Here is a 9,133-nt window from a genome sequence, read left to right on the forward strand (position 1 = left end):
TTTTGGTGGTTCAAAAGTTGCACCATTGCTTTCTTCAAAAGATGAAGAATTTGAGGAAGATGGAGAAGAGGGTGACCTCTTTCTCGCCTTTTTCTTGCCTTGTTCCTCTTTGTCTGCACCATCACTTTCTTCATAAGAGGAAGAAGATGGAGAAGAGGATGACCTCTTTCTCGCCTTTTTCTTCTCTTGTTTTTTATCATTCCTCTTTGAATTATAGTGTGGAGAGGTCTGCGATGGTTTTCTCCGTTTAGGATGTGATGGAGAGCGTTTTGCCCGCCGTCATTGTGGAGCCATCTCCGTCGAGGTGGCAGGAGACTCACTTCTTTCTCGTTCTTTTGGTGAGGGCTCTTGAGTTCTCGTTTGGGAAGGAGATGCGTCATCAAGAAGTAAAGTTTTGAGCCCTTCGTATGGATCCTCTTCTTCTTGCCGAATCGGAGAGAGGCCACTTTTGGAATTCTCACAAGGAGGCTTCCTAGGTACTTTCTCTTCTTGGTGGGGAGTTTGGAGAATCCCATGAGCATGAAGCTTCCGTTGCACTTCACTTTGGAGGGTGGCAAAGGGGAAAGCAAAACTAGAAGAGGAAAAGGGAAGTGAAGAGGAAGAAGAGAGTGGTGAGCAGGAAAAGGCAAGTGAAGAGATGGATGATAAGAGAAAGAGGAAGCAGCCCTCAAGCCCTCCTGCCAAAGAGCCCACAAGAAAATCTCCTAGGACAAAAGAGCCCACTGCAAAAGCACCAACCCCATTAAGGAAGTCCCCTAGGGACAGGAAAACTCCTGGCAGAAAACTATTCTAGCTTTTTGTAGCCCACTCTAATTGTAGCCCACTTGTATCAAGCTTCCCACTTGTATCCAATTGTCTATTCTATAGCCCACTTGTATCCAATTGTCTATTTTATGTAATTGCAAATATTTGAAATTGAATACATTTTGATCACCTTGTTTTAAGTCTCTGTTACAAAATCAAATCATTGATGTTTGGAAAAGTTGCATTTCAATAACAAAATAAAGATCCTTTTAGATCTTTATTTCAATAAGATCCTTGCAGGTCATGTGATACAAAATAAGATCCTTGCAGGTCATGTGTTACAAAATTGCCTTGAAGGATGTTTAAGGCACCAAATGTACAATGCCATCCAAGATGTCCTTGCACTGTAGCCTCTTTTCATTCCTTTTTGATACCTACAAAAACAGTCCAAGTTAAATAAAGAACCAATAAGAGAACAAGAGACTTTTAGGGATAACAGTTACCTTTCCACCATTTATTTGAAAGCAAAATGTTGTGGGCAGTTCAATTTCATCATTTTGCCGGTCCAATCTCAATTGATGTAAGCTACACATGCCTCTTATCTTTACAATTGACAGATGCTCATTGTTTACCCATATATCAATGTCTTCTATTGGGCTGTCAATGAAGTCCTATTGGGCTGTCAATGAAGTCCTCCATGTCTTGATCAAGTGGAGTTAGTTGACCACCAACATAGTGCCATCTTTTGTAATAAAATGACATAATGAAGTTTTGTGTCCCTATCATGTATTTGCAAGCAATTGAGCCAGCTTGCACATTACAAGTGATTCCATTCACTGTTTTGGTGTTCCAACCCTTATCCACAAATTCAAGTACATTTGCTGAGTCTAAAGTCTTCACTGAAAACATTGTTCTAGATTTTCTGACTTCAGCATTAGAGAAGAAGTCTACAAAAACTGTAATGGGCTCATATGAATATAGAAATTCTACTCTATTTGCTTGCTATGTTTGCTTTCAAACACTTTTGAATCTCACAAAACAGTTTGCACCTGTAGCCCTCACTTGTATTTGAGCTAGGGAGTGACCATTCTCCACTTTTGAAATCAGGCTAGTCTAGCTTGGTTGTGGCTCCAAGTTCTCCAGTCCTTCTAGGTGGAACATAATAATGGTCAAAGAAGAATATTCCATTCTCTGCCAATGAACCCTTAGTCCTTCCCTTGTATATTTCTTCACCAATTGATCCATGACACACATCCAGAATATTTATAACACATTCTACTGGCTGCCATTCCATAATGTTTGAAGGATACAAATCTGTACAACAAATAACCTTATACAACATGCATTACAAATAAGGATTTAAGTTAAGAGACTTACAGTTTGGTCTATGTAATGGCAAAGCAGAACTCTCTGAGTCAATATGCAGATCTTTATGCATGTACACATGCTGCACCAGCACCTCTTTGATTGATTTTTTGTTGTCGCCAAAGCTGAAATCTTTAACAATACCCTTCCATCCCACCAAGAAAGAGTTTTTGGTGGAAGACTTTATTCTCTTGTTCTGTTGCATCAGTATTCAGGTTCCTTTGTGTATAGTTATTGGAATCCATTCTCCATTTTGATCAGTCGTGTTGTAAGTGACAATGGCTTCAATGGAAGTTCTTGGTCGTTTTGATCGTGATGAAGATTCCATGGTGAAAAAAGAAATGAGCAGAGAAGTTTAGCCTGAGTTCAAGAGAAGAATGTGCAAAAAACGGTTCAAATCTGGAAAAGATCATGAGATAGAATCCAAACGTTGTTTTATGATGACGACGTGCAAAATGAAAACAATATAATATGAGAAGTACGTCTTTCTAAAAGCGACAGCTATTGAATGCCTTTGCACTTTTACTTGTTTACATTGCTATTTACCAGCTCAAAGTTGCGGTAAAGATAGAATATTTGCTTTTTTTGTGAGTTTTCAAAAATAGAGGTTCCGTAACGGAAGCTCTTCAACCATTGGTTGAGACCACTCTCTCTCTACACGCTAAAAGGCACAAAAATGACCTCAAAATTCCCCTAATGAACTAGCCTTTTTGTTGTTTTTTGATCGAGTTATAACTTTCACAAGCATTTTGGTGAAAGAAAGGAATGTGTGCTACCACATCAATTAGAAGCTAAAAAGAGTTACCCTGCTAGCTTGCCAAAGTTTGGATGATTGAAAATTGTCAATTAGGGCCTTGATGCTCTATGGTTGCATTGACAATGGTGCTCTCTTCTTCCATTGTATCCAAGGTTGGTTCTCCAATCATAGCACATGCATGAGCAATTGCTTCATCTCCTTTTCCATGTCCATATTTTGATTTGGTAATTTAGCATTGCCTTGGCCAAAATGACATTTAAGCTTTAGGAATTCATTCTTGTAATGGCCAAGCTCATTACAATTGAAGCATCCATTGCTTCCATTGAATCTTAGCTCCTCCCATCAATAAATCGAGTCAGCATGGCTTGATTTTCAACTCCAATATTAGCAATTGAAAAGGAATCATCTAGTGCCTCGATCCATACTTCTACATCTCTTTTAATCTCAACACCTATCCCATCAAAGGACAAAGGTTTCATTTGCTTAAGCAAGAGTTTCTTTTCTTGCACATCAGTGTAGAGAGAATTCTCACGGATAGAATGGTTAAACAAAAGACTTAAGATTTCAAACGACCCATTTCATTATTTGCTATATACATTATGTACAAGTGTGGCTTATTTACAGGACGTCATACATTATATAAGATTACTTAGCAAAGGTAGATAGAGGCTTTAACAATAAGAAAGAATGGAGGTTCTTCAAAGATCTTTATGATACAAAGCTATTTAGGTAAGGGAGGTAAACCAAAGCAAAAGTCTTCTTGAGAACTACTCTATCAAGTGACTAAGGTGCTTGTAACCTCATCATAACCTAGGGATTTGTAAGTTTTAGGCTACTATTTTTAATTACATAATTGTCTTTATATGGGTACCAATAAACCAATATAGGCTAATCATCTTGACCTCTCCATTAACTTGATATGTTTGAGATTGATCTTCAAATCTTGGGTCTATTCAACTCAAATGAAAAGACAAGGAAATGTTCATGGCCAAATCCCTCCTCTATGCCAACTATATGGAGTATGCCTATAGTGAGAAAGAGTAATCTTATCAATGATAATTATCACAGTGTTGTGAAAACAGTAGCTAAGGGACTTGCACGCAGTCTCAAAGATGATCTGGAATAGCAAGAAATGCAAATAGAGATCTAAGTGTTTTTGGAATTTGTACACAAAATCACTTAGAACAATAAATCACAAGGGGCTTTTGGACACACGACTTTTCTATCATTCATTTTTATTCAAAATATGTACAAGATGTTTTTGAGCTTTATGCATCTTGGTTGTATATAAACTCAATCTTGGAGTTTTGCGGTAGTCATTGTCTTATAGTATGGAGGATCCTCAGTTGTTTTTGAGCTAGATACATCTTGGCTATGTATAAACTCAAGCTTGGAGTTTACCAATAGCCAATGTCCTATAGTAGTAGGGAGGATCCTCATTTGCTTTTAAAAGACAGTAGGTTTATTAAAAAGGTGGTAATTTCCTTCGATTATGATGAAAAACAACCATTCAATCGCCGACACTACGCAAACAACTTCATTGTAAACTGAAGTGTTTTGGAGCATATTGACACCATCGATGGGTACATAAGTAATTTGGGGGGTGCCAATGAACCAAAACAGTGGGACTATCTTCAACTTTTATGCAAATTGAATATTCCTCACGTTAGACCTAAGATTTCCAACTTGTTTGGCTTGGATGTTGAAATAGGTGGAGTGTCGATGCCAAAACTCACCTCCATTCCATCCTCTTTCAAATCTTGTCAAGTGGGGAAGGGTCAGCTTCTCCATGATAAACTGCATGGAGTTACAAAAGTAGAAGTCCGATGATTAGCAAGCTCTAGAAAACATATAGTTAAACATTAGAAAACGCTTGTATAGGTGTCTTTGCTCTCATATAGATAACATAGCTTGGGTCAGTCCTTAAGCAAGAAAAAACATCAACAAACATTCTTTAGACAATATGCTAGGGTTTGATACCAATGTAACCTCTAGATAGGCATCGAGAGGCTTGTTCTGGTAGTCTGTTAGGTCCATGAATTCCTTTTTTCTTGCAACTCAACTCCTGTATTTAAAACTTGCAACCATAACAAAAAGAGAACAAACTTAGCTCTACCTCAGGAATGTGGCTACGAACCCTAAATTCATCAAGGTCCTAATTATTTAAGAGCAAGTTATTTAGTCTACTCAGAGAACCGAGGCTTTTCCCCCCATGTTGAAGAGGCACAACTGCCAATTCCCTTTGCCAATCGAGCTTGTCTTAAACTCTACGTACCCAACATCCAAGCTGTGGAAAATTACTCAACTCATTGTGTGCACCCATTCATAGGATGGTGCCTCTTCGAGCATCCATCCACCCATTTTACACCACCAATAGGTTTTTTTTTGAAATTTTTCTACCACACGGTGTGACATAGGCTCATTAAAACAACATTTGCAAACAATAGAGATTTGAAATGAAAACATAGTTCACCATTATCAAAGCATATTTACAATTCTTTGTACATGGGCCTAACTCGACTCAACCAAACTGGCTACAAAATATAAAACTCTTATGTCCAATGAAATACTCTGCATTTCTAGAATTACAAATTTTTAGCTATAACTTGGTGGACCTCACAAACTATACTCCCTCTTCTTAAGTAGTCAAGAGGACTAAGTCACCTTGTCACCTCCATAGGCACCGTCGCTCGTCTAACCCTCTTGCTCCTCTGAGGGGACATCTCCTCATGAGGTAATATGTGCCCACATAGGCATCATTCACCTAAAAGGATGCCAAAAAGCCCTAGTTGTGTGGGATAAAAGACGCCTTGGGCTCGCTCCCAATTTTACAGCTACCCAAGCAAGTACAAGTCAATCATGATGGGAAAAGAGTACTTGTTTATACAAAGTCACACATCACAATTAAATAAAAAGCAACACTTCACTTACCTTAAACGAACCCTTTTAAAGCATCACTTTTCAAAGTCTTAATTTTTGACAATATTTAACTTAAGATTCAAAAGGCTACAAAGAACTACCCAAAATCAAGAATGAACCTAAGGGTGGCAAAACGTTTTTTTGAAGTGGAATCTCCTCAAGATACTTTCCTTGGAAAGTAGGAAATGAAAAGTGAATTGAGCATTTGGGTGAATTAAACAAAATATTGGGGAGATGATGTAGAGCGCGCAGGACACGGAGAAAGCATGGAAAGGTGACGTGCGTCATGGAATGGCACATGCAAGTGCGGACCCAAGTTGAGTCTACATACACAGAACAAGTGGAGGGGAGGGCATGGGCGGGCACATTTTTATAAACTAATGAAGGCGTGTGCCCAACAATGTCCACATTCGTTAGTGGATTGGTTTAGACCAACCGATTCCGAGTACGTGCGATAGCCCGCTTGTGTTTGAATTCTCCTCTTGGAACAGGGAGACTTGATGAGGGATTGAGGGAGGCTCTGCCAAAATGAAATCTGCATAAATGCTGGGTAATGAAATAGTGGAGCTAGTACTTTAGTGCATTTTAGTGGATTCTCTAATGTCACTCATTTATAGCATGAATTCATTTTCAAATCTATACTCTTTATAATGCAGCTTAAATTTTTCAAGCTCAAAGAGCCCCTCCACTTGTCCCATGTTGGGAAGCTTTTAGTCTTTGGACGTTTTTGCTTTTTTTTAATAAAATGTACCACCCAAATCCCCGGCTAGCCTTCAAAAAAGAAGGGTTTGAAGAGTCGAGTTAGTCGACGTTTGATATCGAAACGATGATGCCTTTAATGCATCTAGCGATGACGCCTTAGTCAGTGTGCGTGTGTATCAAGCCTGCCCCTCGTGCATGCGCTGCACAATCAAGCCTGTGATGGAAAATAGACAAGGTTGGACACATTCATCACGCTAAACACTTATACGCCCTTTGTAATGTGCCAGACTTGCCCGTCCTGTGTGTGTGTGTGTGTGTGTGTGTGTGAATATGTGTGTGTGTGTGTGTGTGTGTGTGTGTGAGAGAGAGAGAGAGAGAGAGAGAGAGAGAGAGAGAGAGAGAGAGAGAGAGAGAGAGAGAGAAGATTGCCTGCTGCAACTCTTCGAGAATGGGCAACCAAGCACTCTAAGAACTACACCTCCCCCTCTGTGTGTGAGAGAGAGTGAGTGTGTGAGTGAGAGATAGATAGATAGAGAGAGAGAGAGAGAGAGAGAGAGAGAGAGAGAGAGAGAGAGAGAGAGAGAGAGGGAGGGAGAGAGGGAATATTGCAACAACTACTTAGTGCTTGCGTGAGAGACAAGAAGCTACTCGCCGTGCATGAGAATGTGTGAGAAAGCGAGAGTCCAACAATGCTGTGACATTAGGTAAGTATAAGGACCAGCTTGCTCTAATGGCAAAAGAGATCTAACAGTTGAAGTCGTCATGTCAATGCATGCCACAGTGACAACAATCCTAAAGGCATCGAGCTCTTCGCTGTTGATATTGTTGTATCTGACACTTCTGATGCTGGTATTTACTAGTGATGCATAGATCTCATGTATGTGAAGCGCAACGACATGGTCGCGTGTGGACATTTTTTTGGGGTTGATGATGCCTTATGTATGCTTCACATTGCAGCAGAGCATTCAGGATTGCATGGATGCGTGCATGGAGTATCTCAGTATGCTATGCTCATGGACTCTTGCTGAAGAGGCATCCATCAGGTTGACTCTTTCTTCCTTGCAAGTGTGTGACATCAATCACGACCTTGCAAGGTGCCTCTCGCTCCCGCAAGGGGTGCCTTCACAAGAAGTTTTGGACAAACTCTCACAATAATTCCTACATTGTGACTTACCTCAACATCACGAGCTTCGGTGAGGGAGGCAGTGCATACCCAACTAGGTACGATTGGGGGCAGGGGACCGGTCCGGTGGTCCCCTGCCCCTAATCGTACCTAGCTAGGTATGCGGTGCCTCTTGAGCAGAAGCTCAGGATGTTGTGCATTGTATGAAAAACATTGTAAAAGACTCCGTTTTCCTACATGAGAACATTTCTAAATCTTCTTGTGCTTGGGATGAATCCACCCTTGCACTCTCTCGCATGCTGGTGCATCTGCTTCAAAGCTGTGAGCTTGCAATGAAAGGTCTTGATGAATCAAAGCCTATACTAGAAGCCAATATTATCTGTATGGTGTGGAATACACATTGGGATGTGATCAAGAGGACTAAGTCTTTTGAGATTTCAAAGTATTGGAGCGGAAAACAAGAGCAGGCAAATGTGACATTGCTTGTGCTTTTTGATAGATTACTGACGTTAGGAGCAGCCGATGCAGTAGTAAGACTCTTTGTTTGGGATGAAGGTGCTTCCTGCTCACTAATAGGTTTATTAATGATAACCGATTGTGCTTGAAATTGCTGCTCAAACTGTAGGTCAATTGTCGTATAATTTTGAACGCACAAAATTACCTTGGAATGCAATGATTGTTGAATATGCCCCAAGATAGGTAGGACTAGGAAGTGGTGGGTGTACTTCCAAAAGCATAGCAGGTTCTTGACAAGTTTTTGCGTGGACATTAGGATGTCCATTTACTTCTATATATGTGTCCAAGAAGGAGTGATACCGCTATCTGTGTTATTTATACTATCTTTGCGAGTCAATTTGCATTGAAAACAATGTACTTGCTTTTGCCCAACCTTTGTCATACCCACTACAAGAGATGTAGCGCATACACAACATTTTAGCCATTACTCAAGTGTCTCCAAGAACCCCAAGCCATTAGGGGGGGGGGTAGCATCGTCAATTGCCATCGTCTCCCAAGGGGATTTCCACACGTTGAGCTGCTCCCTTGCCTTAGTGTGTTGTTACCTCTACCCCCATCATGCATTTCAACTCTGTCAATTTGGGCAAAGTTAGAAAAGGAATCCCTCTAACCCACCTCTAGGGTGAGAGAACAGGACTTTGTACATGTTCTAAATCACGTGAATAGATCTACATATAGGCAAAGGCTAAAGGACAATGAGGCATGATTTTTAGATTGGTCCAACCTTATCCTTTTGTGCATCATCATTGCTAGAGGCTATAGGAGTCCACTAGTGTGGTACAAAAAGCACATAAAGTTCTTGATGAGTTTTTTGCTCAAAAATCATCTCTTGGAATGCATTGATTGTAGGATGTGCCTAACATGGTTGTGGCTCAGAACGTCTATGCTATTTTACCAAATGCAAAGGAAAGACCTTTCACCAAATGCAATCGCCTATGCTTGCACCTTGAAGACCTGAGAGCCACCACACATACTATGCAATGGTGAGTAGAAGCGATGGTACATGC

At 40.3% G+C, this 9,133-nt stretch overlaps 1 pseudogene; it reads left to right on the top strand.

Annotated features, from left to right (window-relative positions):
* The first annotated feature begins 7,249 nt into the window (after positions 1–7,249).
* On the top strand, positions 7,250–8,235 carry LOC147448113 (uncharacterized; annotated as a pseudogene).
* Positions 8,236–9,133: the final 898 nt, after the last annotated feature.

The sequence above is a fragment of the Adiantum capillus-veneris genome, chromosome 11, assembly GCF_014529385.1.
Source record: "Adiantum capillus-veneris isolate H3 chromosome 11, ASM1452938v2, whole genome shotgun sequence".
Taxonomy (NCBI): Eukaryota; Viridiplantae; Streptophyta; class Polypodiopsida; order Polypodiales; family Pteridaceae; genus Adiantum; species Adiantum capillus-veneris.